Source organism: Lactuca sativa, chromosome 8 (genome assembly GCF_002870075.4).
Source record: "Lactuca sativa cultivar Salinas chromosome 8, Lsat_Salinas_v11, whole genome shotgun sequence".
Classification (NCBI taxonomy): Eukaryota; Viridiplantae; Streptophyta; class Magnoliopsida; order Asterales; family Asteraceae; genus Lactuca; species Lactuca sativa.
In genome coordinates this window covers 87,409,498-87,427,921 of record NC_056630.2, presented here as the reverse complement: position 1 = coordinate 87,427,921, position 18,424 = coordinate 87,409,498, and positions in this window count along the sequence as shown.

Below are 18,424 nucleotides of genomic sequence, written 5' to 3'. Positions count from 1 at the left end.
GGAAATCATGATAAGATATGGTAGAAAGAAGTTATGATGCTAACCGCCAATTCCTTGTTGCAGACTAAAATTAATGAATGAATTTACCATCAATTTCATGAAAACAAAATATTTTTGAAATATTTGATTTGAATATTTTTGCGATTTTTGAATTTATGAATAAAAGGAAATCTAGAAACGACTGAAATATTTTTAGAATTTTGTTTTTCTGAAAAGAATAAGAAAAAAAAATATTTTTGGATTTTTGCTTTTCTGAAAAAAGACTTACAAAGATAGTGGATTCCGAAATCTAAATGAACAGTTACTTCAGACCTACTCCGAGGATTGGAGCAAGTTGGAAGTGAACAGTTGATTCTGATAGCTTCTGAAGATCGGAACCATTCAGAAGTGTACAATAACATGAACTATTACGGTGTTGATTTTGGAACAGATTCTGCTTCAATCATTCTCAACCCTTGTAGAATCTGATTGAATGATACTTCTGGTAAAGCTTTAGTGAAGATATCGGATACCTGATCTGAGGATCGAACAAAGTGAACTTCCACATTCCCATCTTCAACATGGTCCTTGATAAAGTGGTACCAAAGAGCAATATGTTTCATCCTGGAATGTTGCACTGGATTGTGACAGATTCGAATGACTCTTTCAGAATCACAATACAAATGAATTCATTCCATATTGATTCCGTTGTCTCTTAGTTGATTATGAATCCATACCACTTGAGATGTGCATGATGTCGTTGCAATATATTTTGCTTCAGCTGTGGATAAGGACACACATGTTTGCTTTTTGGACTGCCAGCTGACAAGCTTTCCGTCCAAAATTTGACATCTTCTTGATGTACTTTTCTGATCAAGAACACATCCTCCAAGGTAAGCATCAGAATAGGCTTGCACAAAGAATCCTGAATTTGACGGATACCATAAATCTAGAGAACATGTTCGATTTAGATATCAGAATATGTTCTTAACTGCCATCATGTGACGTTCTTGAGGATTCTCTTGGAACGTTGCACAGTAACAGACAACAAACATTATTCTAGATGACTAGATATTAGATACAATAAATATCCGATCATTTGACGAAACAATGTAATATTTGCTGCTGGATTTTCAAGTGAGGGAGTGAGTTTCATTCCGAACGCCATAGGAACTTTGACTTTTGAACCACCCATCATTCCGAATTTGGCCAATAATGTCTTTGTTAAAGCTTCGTGATTGATGAATATTCCATCCGAACTCTCTCTTATATTTAAACGAAGGAAATAATTAATTGGACCCATATAACTTATTTCAAATTTTGTCTCCATTATTTTTCGGAGTTCAGCGGTTAAGTTGGGATTAATGGATCTAAAAATAATATCAACATAAATTTGAACTATCATTAAATGGTCACCCTCCTTCTTTTGAAACAAGGTAGGATTAACAGAACCTTGTTTGAATTGAGACTGTTTTAGAAAACGAGTTAGAGTTTCATACCATGCCCGTGGAGCTTGTTTAAGACCATATATAGATTTGTCCAGAATATAACAGTAATTCGGAAATTTTTCATTCACAAAACCTGGAGGTTGTTCAACGTAGACTGATTCTTCAAGTTCTCCATTCAGAAATGCACACTTCATATCCATTTGATATACTTCAAAGTATTTGTGAGCAGCATAGGCTAGAAATATGCAAAGTGATTCAAGTCTAGCCACATGAGAAAGCATCTCTTCGTAATCGATGCCTTCTTCTTGACATGTAACATCCCCCTCTGACACGAATAAAAGAATGTAATAACCTGGATCTTGTGGGAGGAAATGACTTAGGACCAGAATATCTCATTAAGACCACTCAAAGGAAAAATGAGATTTTGAACATTCAAAGGTACAAACCAAATGGTTTTATCCGTCAATTCAGTGGGTATAATATCTAGAACAATAAATTGTCCACCGTCAATTTAGTGGTTAAAACTAGAACAAAAAAACTGTTCACCGTCAATTCAGAAAAGGTAATTGGATTTTGGGTTTCACTCGAAATCATGGTAATAACGATTTAATTATCATAAACACTGATGTTATGTAACCTAAACCTCAGTGGTAACACCTGAGAGTCTAAAGGGTTACGATTATGAACATAAAATAGATGGAGAATAATAGATGGGAGTCAAATGGTTGGGAGTTTCAAGAAAATCATGTTAGCAATGATTTTGCGATCATTAACAAGAATTTTTGTAGCCCTATACCGAAACTGGTTGTGTTTTGATAGTCAAGGGAACTACATGGAAATCATGATAAGATATGGTAGAAAGAAGTTATGATGCTAACCGCCAATTCCTTGTTGCAGACTAAAATTAATGAATGAATTTACCATCAATTTAATGAAAACAAAATATTTTTGAAATATTTGATTTGAATATTTTTGCGATTTTTGAATTTATGAATAAAAGGAAATCTAGAAACGACTGAAATATTTTTAGAATTTTGTTTTTCTGAAAAGAATAAGAAAAAAAAATATTTTTGGATTTTTGCTTTTCTGAAAAAAGACTTACAAAGATAGTGGATTCCGAAATCTGAATGAACAGTTACTTCAGACCTACTCCGAGGATTGGAGCAAGTTGGAAGTGAACAGTTGATTCTGATAGCTTCTGAAGATCGGAACCATTCAGAAGTGTACAATAACATGAACTATTACGGTGTTGATTTTGGAACAGATTCTGCTTCAATCATTCTCAACCCTTGTAGAATCTGATTGAATGATACTTCTGGTAAAGCTTTAGTGAAGATATCGGATACCTGATCTGAGGATCGAACAAAGTGAACTTCCACATTCCCATCTTCAACATGGTCCTTGATAAAGTGGTACCAAAGAGCAATATGTTTCATCCTGGAATGTTGCACTGGATTGTGACAGATTCGAATGACTCTTTCAGAATCACAATACAAATGAATTCATTCCATATTGATTCCGTTGTCTCTTAGTTGATTATGAATCCATACCACTTGAGATGTGCATGATGTCGTTGCAATATATTTTGCTTCAGCTGTGGATAAGGACACACATGTTTGCTTTTTGGACTGCCAGCTGACAAGCTTTCCGTCCAAAATTTGACATCTTCTTGATGTACTTTTCTGATCAAGAACACATCCTCCAAGGTAAGCATCAGAATAGGCTTGCACAAAGAATCCTGAATTTGACGGATACCATAAATCTAGAGAACATGTTCGATTTAGATATCAGAATATGTTCTTAACTGCCATCATGTGACGTTCTTGAGGATTCTCTTGGAACGTTGCACAGTAACAGACAACAAACATTATTCTAGATGACTAGATATTAGATACAATAAATATCCGATCATTTGACGAAACAATGTAATATTTGCTGTTGGATTTTCAAGTGAGGGAGTGAGTTTCATTCCGAACGCCATAGGAACTTTGACTTTTGAACCACCCATCATTCCGAATTTGGCCAATAATGTCTTTGTTAAAGCTTCGTGATTGATGAATATTCCATCCGAACTCTCTCTTATATTTAAACGAAGGAAATAATTAATTGGACCCATATAACTTATTTCAAATTTTGTCTCCATTATTTTTCGGAGTTCAGCGGTTAAGTTGGGATTAATGGATCTAAAAATAATATCAACATAAATTTGAACTATCATTAAATGGTCACCCTCCTTCTTTTGAAACAAGGTAGGATTAACAGAACCTTGTTTGAATTGAGACTGTTTTAGAAAACGAGTTAGAGTTTCATACCATGCCCGTGGAGCTTGTTTAAGACCATATATAGATTTGTCCAGAATATAACAGTAATTCGGAAATTTTTCATTCACAAAACCTGGAGGTTGTTCAACGTAGACTGATTCTTCAAGTTCTCCATTCAGAAATGCACACTTCATATCCATTTGATATACTTCAAAGTATTTGTGAGCAGCATAGGCTAGAAATATGCAAAGTGATTCAAGTCTAGCCACAGGAGAAAGCATCTCTTCGTAATCGATGCCTTCTTCTTGACATGTAACATCCCCCTCTGACACGAATAAAAGAATGTAATAACCTGGATCTTGTGGGAGGAAATGACTTAGGACCAGAATATCTCATTAAGACCACTCAAAGGAAAAATGAGATTTTGAACATTCAAAGGTACAAACCAAATGGTTTTATCCGTCAATTCAGTGGGTATAATATCTAGAACAATAAATTGTCCACCGTCAATTTAGTGGTTAAAACTAGAACAAAAAAACTGTTCACCGTCAATTCAGAAAAGGTAATTGGATTTTGGGTTTCACTCGAAATCATGGTAATAACGATTTAATTATCATAAACACTGATGTTATGTAACCTAAACCTCAGTGGTAACACCTGAGAGTCTAAAGGGTTACGATTGTGAACATAAAATAGATGGAGAATAATAGATGGGAGTCAAATGGTTGGGAGTTTCAAGAAAATCATGTTAGCAATGATTTTGCGATCATTAACAAGAATTTTTGTAGCCCTATACCGAAACTGGTTGTGTTTCGATAGTCAAGGGAACTACATGGAAATCATGATAAGATATGGTAGAAAGAAGTTATGATGCTAACCGCCAATTCCTTGTTGCAGACTAAAATTAATGAATGAATTTACCATCAATTTCATGAAAACAAAATATTTTTGAAATATTTGATTTGTCAGAACACTAAAATAAAGAAAAATATTTTTGCGATTTTTGAATTTATGAATAAAAGGAAATCTAGAAACGACTGAAATATTTTTAGAATTTTGTTTTTCTGAAAAGAATAAGAAAAAAAATATTTTTGGATTTTTGCTTTTCTGAAAAAAGACTTACAAAGATAGTGGATTCCGAAATCTGAATGAACAGTTACTTCAGACCTACTCCGAGGATTGGAGCAAGTTGAAAGTGAACAGTTGATTCTGATAGCTTCTGAAGATCGGAACCATTCAGAAGTGTACAATAACATGAACTATTACGGTGTTGATTTTGGAACAGATTCTGCTTCAATCATTCTCAACCCTTGTAGAATCTGATTGAATGATACTTCTGGTAAAGCTTTAGTGAAGATATCGGATACCTGATCTAAGGATCGAACAAAGTGAACTTCCACATTCCCATCTTCAACATGGTCCTTGATAAAGTGGTACCAAAGAGCAATATGTTTCATCCTGGAATGTTGCACTGGATTGTGACAGATTCGAATGACTCTTTCAGAATCACAATACAAATGAATTCATTCCATATTGATTCCGTTGTCTCTTAGTTGATTATGAATCCATACCACTTGAGATGTGCATGATGTCGTTGCAATATATTTTGCTTCAGCTGTGGATAAGGACACACATGTTTGCTTTTTGGACTGCCAGCTGACAAGCTTTCCGTCCAAAATTTGACATCTTCTTGATGTACTTTTCTGATCAAGAACACATCCTCCAAGGTCAGCATCAAAATAGGCTTGCACAAAGAATCCTGAATTTGACGGATACCATAAATCTAGAGAAGATGTTCGATTTAGATATCAGAATATGTTCTTAACTGCCATCATGTGACGTTCTTGAGGATTCTCTTGGAACGTTGCACAGTAACAGACAACAAACATTATTCTAGATGACTAGATATTAGATACAATAAATATCCGATCATTTGACGAAACAATGTAATATTTGCTGCTGGATTTTCAAGTGAGGGAGTGAGTTTCATTCCGAACGCCATAGGAACTTTGACTTTTGAACCACCCATCATTCCGAATTTGGCCAATAATGTCTTTGTTAAAGCTTCGTGATTGATGAATATTCCATCCGAACTCTCTCTTATATTTAAACGAAGGAAATAATTAATTGGACCCATATAACTTATTTCAAATTTTGTCTCCATTATTTTTCGGAGTTCAGCGGTTAAGTTGGGATTAATGGATCTAAAAATAATATCAACATAAATTTGAACTATCATTAAATGGTCACCCTCCTTCTTTTGAAACAAGGTAGGATTAACAGAACCTTGTTTGAATTGAGACTGTTTTAGAAAACGAGTTAGAGTTTCATACCATGCCCGTGGAGCTTGTTTAAGACCATATATAGATTTGTCCAGAATATAACAGTAATTCGGAAATTTTTCATTCACAAAACCTGGAGGTTGTTCAACGTAGACTGATTCTTCAAGTTCTCCATTCAGAAATGCACACTTCATATCCATTTGATATACTTCAAAGTATTTGTGAGCAGCATAGGCTAGAAATATGCAAAGTGATTCAAGTCTAGCCACAGGAGAAAGCATCTCTTCGTAATCGATGCCTTCTTCTTGACATGTAACATCCCCCTCTGACACGAATAAAAGAATGTAATAACCTGGATCTTGTGGGAGGAAATGACTTAGGACCAGAATATCTCATTAAGACCACTCAAAGGAAAAATGAGATTTTGAACATTCAAAGGTACAAACCAAATGGTTTTATCCGTCAATTCAGTGGGTATAATATCTAGAACAATAAATTGTCCACCGTCAATTTAGTGGTTAAAACTAGAACAAAAAAACTGTTCACCGTCAATTCAGAAAAGGTAATTGGATTTTGGGTTTCACTCGAAATCATGGTAATAACGATTTAATTATCATAAACACTGATGTTATGTAACCTAAACCTCAGTGGTAACACCTGAGAGTCTAAAGGGTTACGATTGTGAACATAAAATAGATGGAGAATAATAGATGGGAGTCAAATGGTTGGGAGTTTCAAGAAAATCATGTTAGCAATGATTTTGCGATCATTAACAAGAATTTTTGTAGCCCTATACCGAAACTGGTTGTGTTTCGATAGTCAAGGGAACTACATGGAAATCATGATAAGATATGGTAGAAAGAAGTTATGATGCTAACCGCCAATTCCTTGTTGCAGACTAAAATTAATGAATGAATTTACCATCAATTTCATGAAAACAAAATATTTTTGAAATATTTGATTTGTCAGAACACTAAAATAAAGAAAAATATTTTTGCGATTTTTGAATTTATGAATAAAAGGAAATCTAGAAACGACTGAAATATTTTTAGAATTTTGTTTTTCTGAAAAGAATAAGAAAAAAAATATTTTTGGATTTTTGCTTTTCTGAAAAAAGACTTACAAAGATAGTGGATTCCGAAATCTGAATGAACAGTTACTTCAGACCTACTCCGAGGATTGGAGCAAGTTGGAAGTGAACAGTTGATTCTGATAGCTTCTGAGGATTTGGAACCATAAAGAAGTGTACAATAACATGAACTATTACGGTGTTGATTTTGGAATAGATTCTGCTTCAATCATTCTCAACCCTTGTAGAATCTGATTGAATGATACTTCTGGTAAAGCTTTAGTGAAGATATCGGATACCTGATCTGAGGATCGAACAAAGTGAACTTCCACATTCCCATCTTCAACATGGTCCTTGATAAAGTGGTACCAAAGAGCAATACGTTTCATCCAGGAATGTTGCACTGGATTGTGACAGATTCGAATGACTCTTTCAGAATCACAATACAAAGGAATTCATTCCATATTGATTCCGTTGTCTCTTAGTTGATTATGAATCCATACCACTTGAGATGTGCATGATGTCGTTGCAATATATTTTGCTTCAGCTGTGGATAAGGACACACATGTTTGCTTTTTGGACTGCCAGTTGACAAGCTTTCCGTCCAAAATTTGACATCTTCTTGATGTACTTTTCTGATCAAGAACACATCCTCCAAGGTCAGCATCAGAATAGGCTTGCACAAAGAATCCTGAATTTGACGGATACCATAAATCTAGAGAAGATGTTCGATTTAGATATCAGAATATGTTCTTAACTGCCATCATGTGACGTTCTTGAGGATTCTCTTGGAACGTTGCACAGTAACAGACAACAAACATTATTCTAGATGACTAGATATTAGATACAATAAATATCCGATCATTTGACGAAACAATGTAATATTTGCTGCTGGATTTTCAAGTGAGGGAGTGAGTTTCATTCCGAACGCCATAGGAACTTTGACTTTTGAACCACCCATCATTCCGAATTTGGCCAATAATGTCTTTGTTAAAGCTTCGTGATTGATGAATATTCCATCTGAACTCTCTCTTATATTTAAACGAAGGAAATAATTAATTGGACCCATATAACTTATTTCAAATTTTGTCTCCATTATTTTTCGGAGTTCAGCGGTTAAGTTGGGATTAATGGATCTAAAAATAATATCAACATAAATTTGAACTATCATTAAATGGTCACCCTCCTTCTTTTGAAACAAGGTAGGATTAACAGAACCTTGTTTGAATTGAGACTGTTTTAGAAAATGAGTTAGAGTTTCATACCATGCCCGTGGAGCTTGTTTAAGACCATATATAGATTTGTCCAGAATATAACAGTAATTCGGAAATTTTTCATTCACAAAACCTGGAGGTTGTTCAACGTAGACTGATTCTTCAAGTTCTCCATTCAGAAATGCACACTTCATATCCATTTGATATACTTCAAAGTATTTGTGAGCAGCATAGGCTAGAAATATGCAAAGTGATTCAAGTCTAGCCACAGGAGAAAGCATCTCTTCGTAATCGATGCCTTCTTCTTGACATGTAACATCCCCCTCTGACACGAATAAAAGAATGTAATAACCTGGATCTTGTGGGAGGAAATGACTTAGGACCAGAATATCTCATTAAGACCACTCAAAGGAAATATGAGATTTTGGAACATTCAAAGGTACAAACCAAATGGTTTTATCCGTTAATTCAGTGGGTATAATATCTAGAACAATAAATTGTCCACCGTCAATTTAGTGGTTAAAACTAGAACAAAAAAACTGTTCACCGTCAATTCAGAAAAGGTAATTGGATTTTGGGTTTCACTCGAAATCATGGTAATAACGATTTAATTATCATAAACACTGATGTTATGTAACCTAAACCTCAGTGGTAACACCTGAGAGTCTAAAGGGTTACGATTGTGAACATAAAATAGATGGAGAATAATAGATGGGAGTCAAATGGTTGGGAGTTTCAAGAAAATCATGTTAGCAATGATTTTGCGATCATTAACAAGAATTTTTGTAGCCCTATACCGAAACTGGTTGTGTTTCGATAGTCAAGGGAACTACATGGAAATCATGATAAGATATGGTAGAAAGAAGTTATGATGCTAACCGCCAATTCCTTGTTGCAGACTAAAATTAATGAATGAATTTACCATCAATTTCATGAAAACAAAATATTTTTGAAATATTTGATTTGTCAGAACACTAAAATAAAGAAAAATATTTTTGCGATTTTTGAATTTATGAATAAAAGGAAATCTAGAAACGACTGAAATATTTTTAGAATTTTGTTTTTCTGAAAAGAATAAGAAAAAAAATATTTTTGGATTTTTGCTTTTCTGAAAAAAGACTTACAAAGATAGTGGATTCCGAAATCTGAATGAACAGTTACTTCAGACCTACTCCGAGGATTGGAGCAAGTTGGAAGTGAACAGTTGATTCTGATAGCTTCTGAAGATCGGAACCATTCAGAAGTGTACAATAACATGAACTATTACGGTGTTGATTTTGGAACAGATTCTGCTTCAATCATTCTCAACCCTTGTAGAATCTGATTGAATGATACTTCTGGTAAAGCTTTAGTGAAGATATCGGATACCTGATCTGAGGATCGAACAAAGTGAACTTCCACATTCCCATCTTCAACATGGTCCTTGATAAAGTGGTACCAAAGAGCAATATGTTTCATCCAGGAATGTTGCACTGGATTGTGACAGATTCGAATGACTCTTTCAGAATCACAATACAAAGGAATTCATTCCATATTGATTCCGTTGTCTCTTAGTTGATTATGAATCCATACCACTTGAGATGTGCATGATGTCGTTGCAATATATTTTGCTTCAGCTGTGGATAAGGACACACATGTTTGCTTTTTGGACTGCCAGCTGACAAGCTTTCCGTCCAAAATTTGACATCTTCTTGATGTACTTTTCTGATCAAGAACACATCCTCCAAGGTCAGCATCATAATAGGCTTGCACAAAGAATCCTGAATTTGACGGATACCATAAATCTAGAGAAGATGTTCGATTTAGATATCAGAATATGTTCTTAACTGCCATCATGTGACGTTCTTGAGGATTCTCTTGGAACGTTGCACAGTAACAGACAACAAACATTATTCTAGATGACTAGATATTAGATACAATAAATATCCGATCATTTGACGAAACAATGTAATATTTGCTGCTGGATTTTCAAGTGAGGGAGTGAGTTTCATTCCGAACGCCATAGGAACTTTGACTTTTGAACCACCCATCATTCCGAATTTGGCCAATAATGTCTTTGTTAAAGCTTCGTGATTGATGAATATTCCATCTGAACTCTCTCTTATATTTAAACGAAGGAAATAATTAATTGGACCCATATAACTTATTTCAAATTTTGTCTCCATTATTTTTCGGAGTTCAGCGGTTAAGTTGGGATTAATGGATCTAAAAATAATATCAACATAAATTTGAACTATCATTAAATGGTCACCCTCCTTCTTTTGAAACAAGGTAGGATTAACAGAACCTTGTTTGAATTGAGACTGTTTTAGAAAACGAGTTAGAGTTTCATACCATGCCCGTGGAGCTTGTTTAAGACCATATATAGATTTGTCCAGAATATAACAGTAATTCGGAAATTTTTCATTCACAAAACCTGGAGGTTGTTCAACGTAGACTGATTCTTCAAGTTCTCCATTCAGAAATGCACACTTCATATCCATTTGATATACTTCAAAGTATTTGTGAGCAGCATAGGCTAGAAATATGCAAAGTGATTCAAGTCTAGCCACAGGAGAAAGCATCTCTTCGTAATCGATGCCTTCTTCTTGACATGTAACATCCCCCTCTGACACGAATAAAAGAATGTAATAACCTGGATCTTGTGGGAGGAAATGACTTAGGACCAGAATATCTCATTAAGACCACTCAAAGGAAATATGAGATTTTGAACATTCAAAGGTACAAACCAAATGGTTTTATCCGTTAATTCAGTGGGTATAATATCTAGAACAATAAATTGTCCACCGTCAATTTAGTGGTTAAAACTAGAACAAAAAATATGTTCACCGTCAATTCAGAAAAGGTAATTGGATTTTGGGTTTCACTCGAAATCATGGTAATAACGATTTAATTATCATAAACACTGATGTTATGTAACCTAAACCTCAGTGGTAACACCTGAGAGTCTAAAGGGTTACGATTGTGAACATAAAATAGATGGAGAATAATAGATGGGAGTCAAATGGTTGGGAGTTTCAAGAAAATCATGTTAGCAATGATTTTGCGATCATTAACAAGAATTTTTGTAGCCCTATACCGAAACTGGTTGTGTTTCGATAGTCAAGGGAACTACATGGAAATCATGATAAGATATGGTAGAAAGAAGTTATGATGCTAATCGCCAATTCCTTGTTGCAGACTAAAATTAATGAATGAATTTACCATCAATTTCATGAAAACAAAATATTTTTGAAATATTTGATTTGTCAGAACACTAAAATAAAGAAAAATATTTTTGCGATTTTTGAATTTATGAATAAAAGGAAATCTAGAAACAACTGAAATATTTTTAGAATTTTGTTTTTCTGAAAAGAATAAGAAAAAAAATATTTTTGGATTTTTGCTTTTCTGAAAAAAGACTTACAAAGATAGTGGATTCCGAAATCTGAATGAACAGTTACTTCAGACCTACTCCGAGGATTGGAGCAAGTTGGAAGTGAACAGTTGATTCTGATAGCTTCTGAAGATTGGAACCATTCAGAAGTGTACAATAACATGAACTATTACGGTGTTGATTTTGGAACAGATTCTGCTTCAATCATTCTCAACCCTTGTAGAATCTGATTGAATGATACTTCTGGTAAAGCTTTAGTGAAGATATCGGATACCTGATCTGAGGATCGAACAAAGTGAACTTCCACATTCCCATCTTCAACATGGTCCTTGATAAAGTGGTACCAAAGAGCAATACGTTTCATCCAGGAATGTTGCACTGGATTGTGACAGATTCGAATGACTCTTTCAGAATCACAATACAAAGGAATTCATTCCATATTGATTCCGTTGTCTCTTAGTTGATTATGAATCCATACCACTTGAGATGTGCATGATGTCGTTGCAATATATTTTGCTTCAGCTGTGGATAAGGACACACATGTTTGCTTTTTGGACTGCCAGTTGACAAGCTTTCCGTCCAAAATTTGACATCTTCTTGATGTACTTTTCTGATCAAGAACACATCCTCCAAGGTCAGCATCAGAATAGGCTTGCACAAAGAATCCTGAATTTGATGGATACCATAAATCTAGAGAAGATGTTTGATTTAGATATCAGAATATGTTCTTAACTGCCATCATGTGACATTCTTGAGGATTCTCTTGGAACGTTGCACAGTAACAGACAACAAACATTATTCTAGATGACTAGATATTAGATACAATAAATATCCGATCATTTGACGAAACAATGTAATATTTGCTGCTGGATTTTCAAGTGAGGGAGTGAGTTTCATTCCGAACGCCATAGGAACTTTGACTTTTGAACCACCCATCATTCCGAATTTGGCCAATAATGTCTTTGTTAAAGCTTCGTGATTGATGAATATTCCATCCGAACTCTCTCTTATATTTAAACAAAGGAAATAATTAATTGGACCCATATAACTTATTTCAAATTTTGTCTCCATTATTTTTCGGAGTTCAGCGGTTAAGTTGGGATTAATGGATCTAAAAATAATATCAACATAAATTTGAACTATCATTAAATGGTCACCCTCCTTCTTTTGAAACAAGGTAGGATTAACAGAACCTTGTTTGAATTGAGACTGTTTTAGAAAACGAGTTAGAGTTTCATACCATGCCCGTGGAGCTTGTTTAAGACCATATATAGATTTGTCCAGAATATAACAGTAATTCGGAAATTTTTCATTCACAAAACCTGGAGGTTGTTCAACGTAGACTGATTCTTCAAGTTCTCCATTCAGAAATGCACACTTCATATCCATTTGATATACTTCAAAGTATTTGTGAGCAGCATAGGCTAGAAATATGCAAAGTGATTCAAGTCTAGCCACAGGAGAAAGCATCTCTTCGTAATCGATGCCTTCTTCTTGACATGTAACATCTCTTCCCAGGGGGTCACCCATCCTGGTACAACTCCCGCCCAAGCACGCTTAACTGCAGAGTTCTTATGGGATCTGCTGCCCTCATGGCTTTAAGACGCGTTGTGATAGGGAAGGTATCCACACCCCTTATAATGAATGCTTAGTTCTCCTTCCCAACCGATGTGGGATCAGATCTAACCCACTTTCACCCCCCATTATAGGGTTCGATGTCCCCGTCGAACACATCGACCCGTGCCCTGGCTCTGATACCATTTGTAACATCCCCCTCTGGCACGTATCACGATATTGTCCGCTTTGGGCCACTCGGCATGAGGACTTCCCAGGGGGTCACCCATCCTGGTACTACTCCCGCCCGAGCACGCTTAACTGCAGTGTTCTTATGGGAATTGCTGCCCTCACGGCTTTAAAACGCGTTGTGTTAGGGAAGGTATCCACACCCCTTATAAGGAATGCTTAGTTCTCCTTCCCAGTCGATGTGGGAGCAGATCTAACGCAATTGAGGAAGTGTATAGCCGACGAGTCGGCAGTGGTTCCATTAGAGGATATTCAGGTGGATGCGAGCCTGAATTATGCCGAGTGGCCAGTGGCCATCAGGGATCGGAAAATCAAGGTTCTGAGGAACAAGGAGGTACCTCTTGTGTTGGTTCAGTGGCAACACCGGAAGGGATCGGAAATGACTTGGGAGCCGGAGCGTGAGATGCGGGAGCAGCATCCGGAGCTATTTTCAGAGAGAGACTTCGAGGGCGAAGTCTAGTCCTAGTGGGGGAGAGTTGTAACAGCCCGGAAATTCAGGTATTGTTATAATTATGTTTTTGGGGTGTTTTTAGAGGGGACTCGGCGAGTTGGAGCCTAGACTCGCCGAGTAGGATCGCGGACCGGGTCGCGGGTTCGCGACTGGACTCGACGAGTCCAGATATGGACTCGGCGAGTCTGCGCTGTTTAGCGAAAACCCTAACCGTTCAGGTCTGGGATGTATATGAGGGACTTATTGGCCGTCATTGTTCACTTTAGCCTTCTGAGAGAAACCCTAATTCGATTGTGTGCATCTGGAGCAAGATTGAAGACCATTGTTGATTTTGGAAGAGTTGTTGTGCAAGGAAGAGAAGGCTTGGTGAAGGGAACAACAAGAGAAGTCACGTGCTGAGGATTAGGGACACAGAGAGCACATTATTCAGGTAATAATTCGAGTTACATTCTTCTATGTTGATGTGTATATGGATTTAGGGTTTATGGAACCCTTTTGTGGCTAGATTGAATGTTACCTTAGTTCCTAAACGATTGGAACCCTTAGAGGTCCAGAATGTCCCATGCCTGAGCATTTCGGGAATCAATGGAGGTTTTGGATTGGAATCCTTATGCCTTAGGTCAAAATGTAAATTATGAATCATGGGGTGTATTATGAGCACCGAAATGAGGACCTTACGTGATGAATGAGTCCAGGAAGGCCAGACCTAGGAGGGGTCGGAGCAGTTCTGACCTTAGGAAGCAGTTTGAGCGGTTGCATGGCATGGACTCGCCGAGTCCGATGAACAGACTCGGCGAGTAGCTTGAAGATTAACTGGGACTCGTCGAGTTGTTCTTCAGACTCGGCGAGTTGAGTCGGGGTGGCCCCGTGATTCTTCCAGGAGAAACTCGTCGAGTCAAGGAGGATACTCGACGAGTAGAAAGGGAATCTTAGAGAACTGGTGAGGACGACTAGACTCGCCGAGTCGCCCTAGCACTCGCCGAGTCAGGTCAGGTTGACCGTTGACCGTTGACCAGAATTGACCTATGTTTGACCTCTTAGAGATAGTCAAACTTAGAAGATAAAAGTGTTAATAAGAGATGTATGATATTATAGGAAGATTATAGCTCGGCGGATCGAGTACGAGTTACTTCGGGATTTATTAGCTTTCGACATTCACGAGGTGAGTCTTCTCACTATACTGTACCCGGAAGAGTTTGACTGTGAGACCGGAAGGTCGGATATGATATGTGTTATGTGTGTTTTATGTGCTACGTATGATATATTTGATATGGGCCGGAAGGCATTATGTTATGGGCCGGAAGGCGATTATGTTATGGGCCGGAAGGCGTTGTGTTATGGACCGGAAGGTCGGCGTGGGTAGGACCGGAAGGTTTACCCAGCAGGGACGGAAGTCCCCTGAGACACATGGACCGGAAGGTCAGGGCCTGGAAAGGCGTATGTACGTAAGTTGTATATTGGGGAACTCACTAAGCATTTATGCTTACAGTTGTTATGAATGTGTTTCAGGTACTAGCGAGGACCATGGGAAGGCGCCGACGTGATCTGTACACACTGGAGGATGTTTTGTGATCTCGGGATTTAAATGATTTGTATTTTGACATGACACTTGAATGCTTATGCCTTGTTTTGGCATAAAAGTACTATATTTTGAAATGAAAAATTTGTTTGAAAATTTACGTTGTTACAAATGGTATCAGAGCTAGGGCACGGGTCGATGTGTTCGACAGGGACGTCGAACCCTATAATGGGGGGTGAAAGTGGGTTAGATCTGATCCCACATCGACTGGGAAGGAGAACTAAGCATTCCTTATAAGGGGTGTGGATACCTTCGCTAACACAACGCGTTTTAAAGCCGTGAGGGCAGCAGATCCCATAAGAACTCTGCAGTTAAGCGTGCTCGGGCGGGAGTAGTACCAGGATGGGTGACCCCCTGGGAAGTCCTCGTGCCGAGTGGCCCAAAGCGGACAATATTGTGATACGTGCTAGAGGGGGATGTTACATGACAATATCCTTTGACTACTAGATGTGCTTTATTGCGAATAACATTCCCTTTTTTATCCATCTTGTTTCTAAATACCCATTTCAGACCAGCCACAAATGCATTTTCTAGAGTAGGAATCAATCTCCATAATTTATTCTGATCAAATTCGTTAAGTTGTTCTTGCATCACATGAACCCAATCTGCATGATCAAGAGCAATTTTAATAGTTTTAGGTTCAAATTTTCAAATAAAAGAATTAAACATGCAAAATTCCAATTTAGACAATAAAGCTGTTTGTTTCTCTTTTTTTTTGAACACGTGTGAGAACCCCCTGAAAAAGGTATCTTTGATTAATTGTGCTTTCGGATGATCTTTAGTCCATTTTGTCAGTGGTGGGAAATTTTGATCATAGACTAGATCAATCTCAGCAATGACTTCTTCAAATTTTGATTGAACATCTGATTCATTATTTTCATTATTCTCCCCCTGGAGTTGAACATATGAATCAGTATTTGGAGTTGAACTCTCTTCCTGGATTGCAACATCATTAGGTTCTAATTGAGTTGGTATTTAAGTCGCATTCGAATTAGGTTGCTTGTTACGAGTCTCTATTTCTTCAACAACTTCATCAACAATCTTTAGTAATTCATCCTCATGATTATCCTTGGCATTTGATTCCGAAGAAATGGCCCTTCAGATTCATCAAACAAATTTAGAAAAATACTCATAAAGATTTATAAAAGGAATAATCTTAGAATTTGTTGATGGAAAAATTTCTTCATGTAAGTCCCTAATTTGCCCGTGTATCAGTCAGATCCGTTTGATGGTGTGGAATCCCAATCAAACGGATGGTGTCAAATCAAATAGAAGAGAAGGAGAAGAAGAATAATATGAATCTTGAATGTATTGATAATATGAATTAAGTTCCTTACACAAGATTCACCCACACAAACGTTCCTTTCTCTCTGGCCGTAAACTCCTTAGGGTTCATCTAATCTCTACTCCTCACCCTAACACCTCTATTTATACTTGGAATATGGGCCGGATAACACATGGGCCGTAAATGAGTTTACGGCCGTAAACTCGGTCGTAAACTAGACCATAAATTCATAAATATTACAGAAAAATACAACTGCCTAGAAAAGTAAAGTCTAAACCATATTTTGACCCAACAATCTCCCCCTTGATTTATAAATTTCTTTTCTTAATGACCCAACAAGCTCCCCCTAAAAAGTAGCTGGCTTTTCTTGTTAATCTTCAATGAGAAATTGGCTTCAGCATTAGTCTTCAATGAATGACTTCATCTTGAGCACTTGGGCTTTTCTTCAGAATTTGACAGTGAATGCACATTGGGTGAGGATGCTTGATGTACTGATTCTTGAAAGATGATGCTTTCAGCTTGAGAATCTTCAGAGAGAACTTCAGAGAGAAATAATCTTTTGGATCACTTCAGCAGGTTCATGGATAGCAACAGACTGATTGAGGAGACTTTAATGCAATCCGTCACATAATCTTCAATTTCAGCTTCACCTTGCTTCTGGGGTTGAAAGATTGAATTTTGAAAGAATAATCTTCATTTCTTGCTCCTTCAAATGTGAATTCTTTGATGCTCACGGACGAAGATTTTGGCTCAGAAATCTTCAACACAAAGTCGATGAGTTTCATCTTCACCTGAAATCACTTTTCAAGACAAAACAAAACTAAAAGAAAACTTAGCACACAAATTAAAACAAAAACAAAAATATTTTTGGATTTTTCATATTTTCTGAAAAAGAAATAAAACAGAAATAACACTATTTTTAATTTTTAATTTTCTGATTTTTTTTTTAAATTTATTTCTCCCCTAATATTTAAATTAGAAGAACACTATGAACAAACTTAACTAAAACCAAAATAATAGCTAACTTTAAGAGTGATTTGGGATCAAAGTTGTTGGACAACCTTATTCCACTTGTCGGTACCCTTATTTTCACATCTTCGTCTGATCGATCGCCAGTATTATGGTCCACTTAAACATGAGAAATTTGTGACAATTTTGGACAATTTACCAATGACATGATACATGTATATATCTTAATTGTAACTTTATCATCATGATTGGCTCTAATCCTTAAATAAATTTTTCTTAAGACCATTTAACTAACTACAACCAAGGATATTGTTGTCCACCTAAATTGAGCAACGAGATCTACAGACAGTCTGTATGTGTTCAATTTTAAGTGTACTAGAACATGTTTCCCGCTTCCTGATATGCCCCAGCCATCAAGAACTTCCAGAGTACTCCTTACACCGGGTGAGCAGACAACCATTCAGAGAGAGGATAGATTCAGAATTCTATTACTTATTGTTTCAGAGGGGTTGAGAAGTAGAAGGTTGCATATGCTGTGTACCAGGTCGGATTGGAAGTCACACAAAGGTGACAGCATATGGCTAACAGATGAGAGGAATTTCATATATATAACTTGCAGAGAAATAGAGTTGCATATGTTGTGTACCAGGTCGGATTGGAAGTCACGCAAAGGAGACAACATATGGCTAACAGACGGAAAGAAAGAAA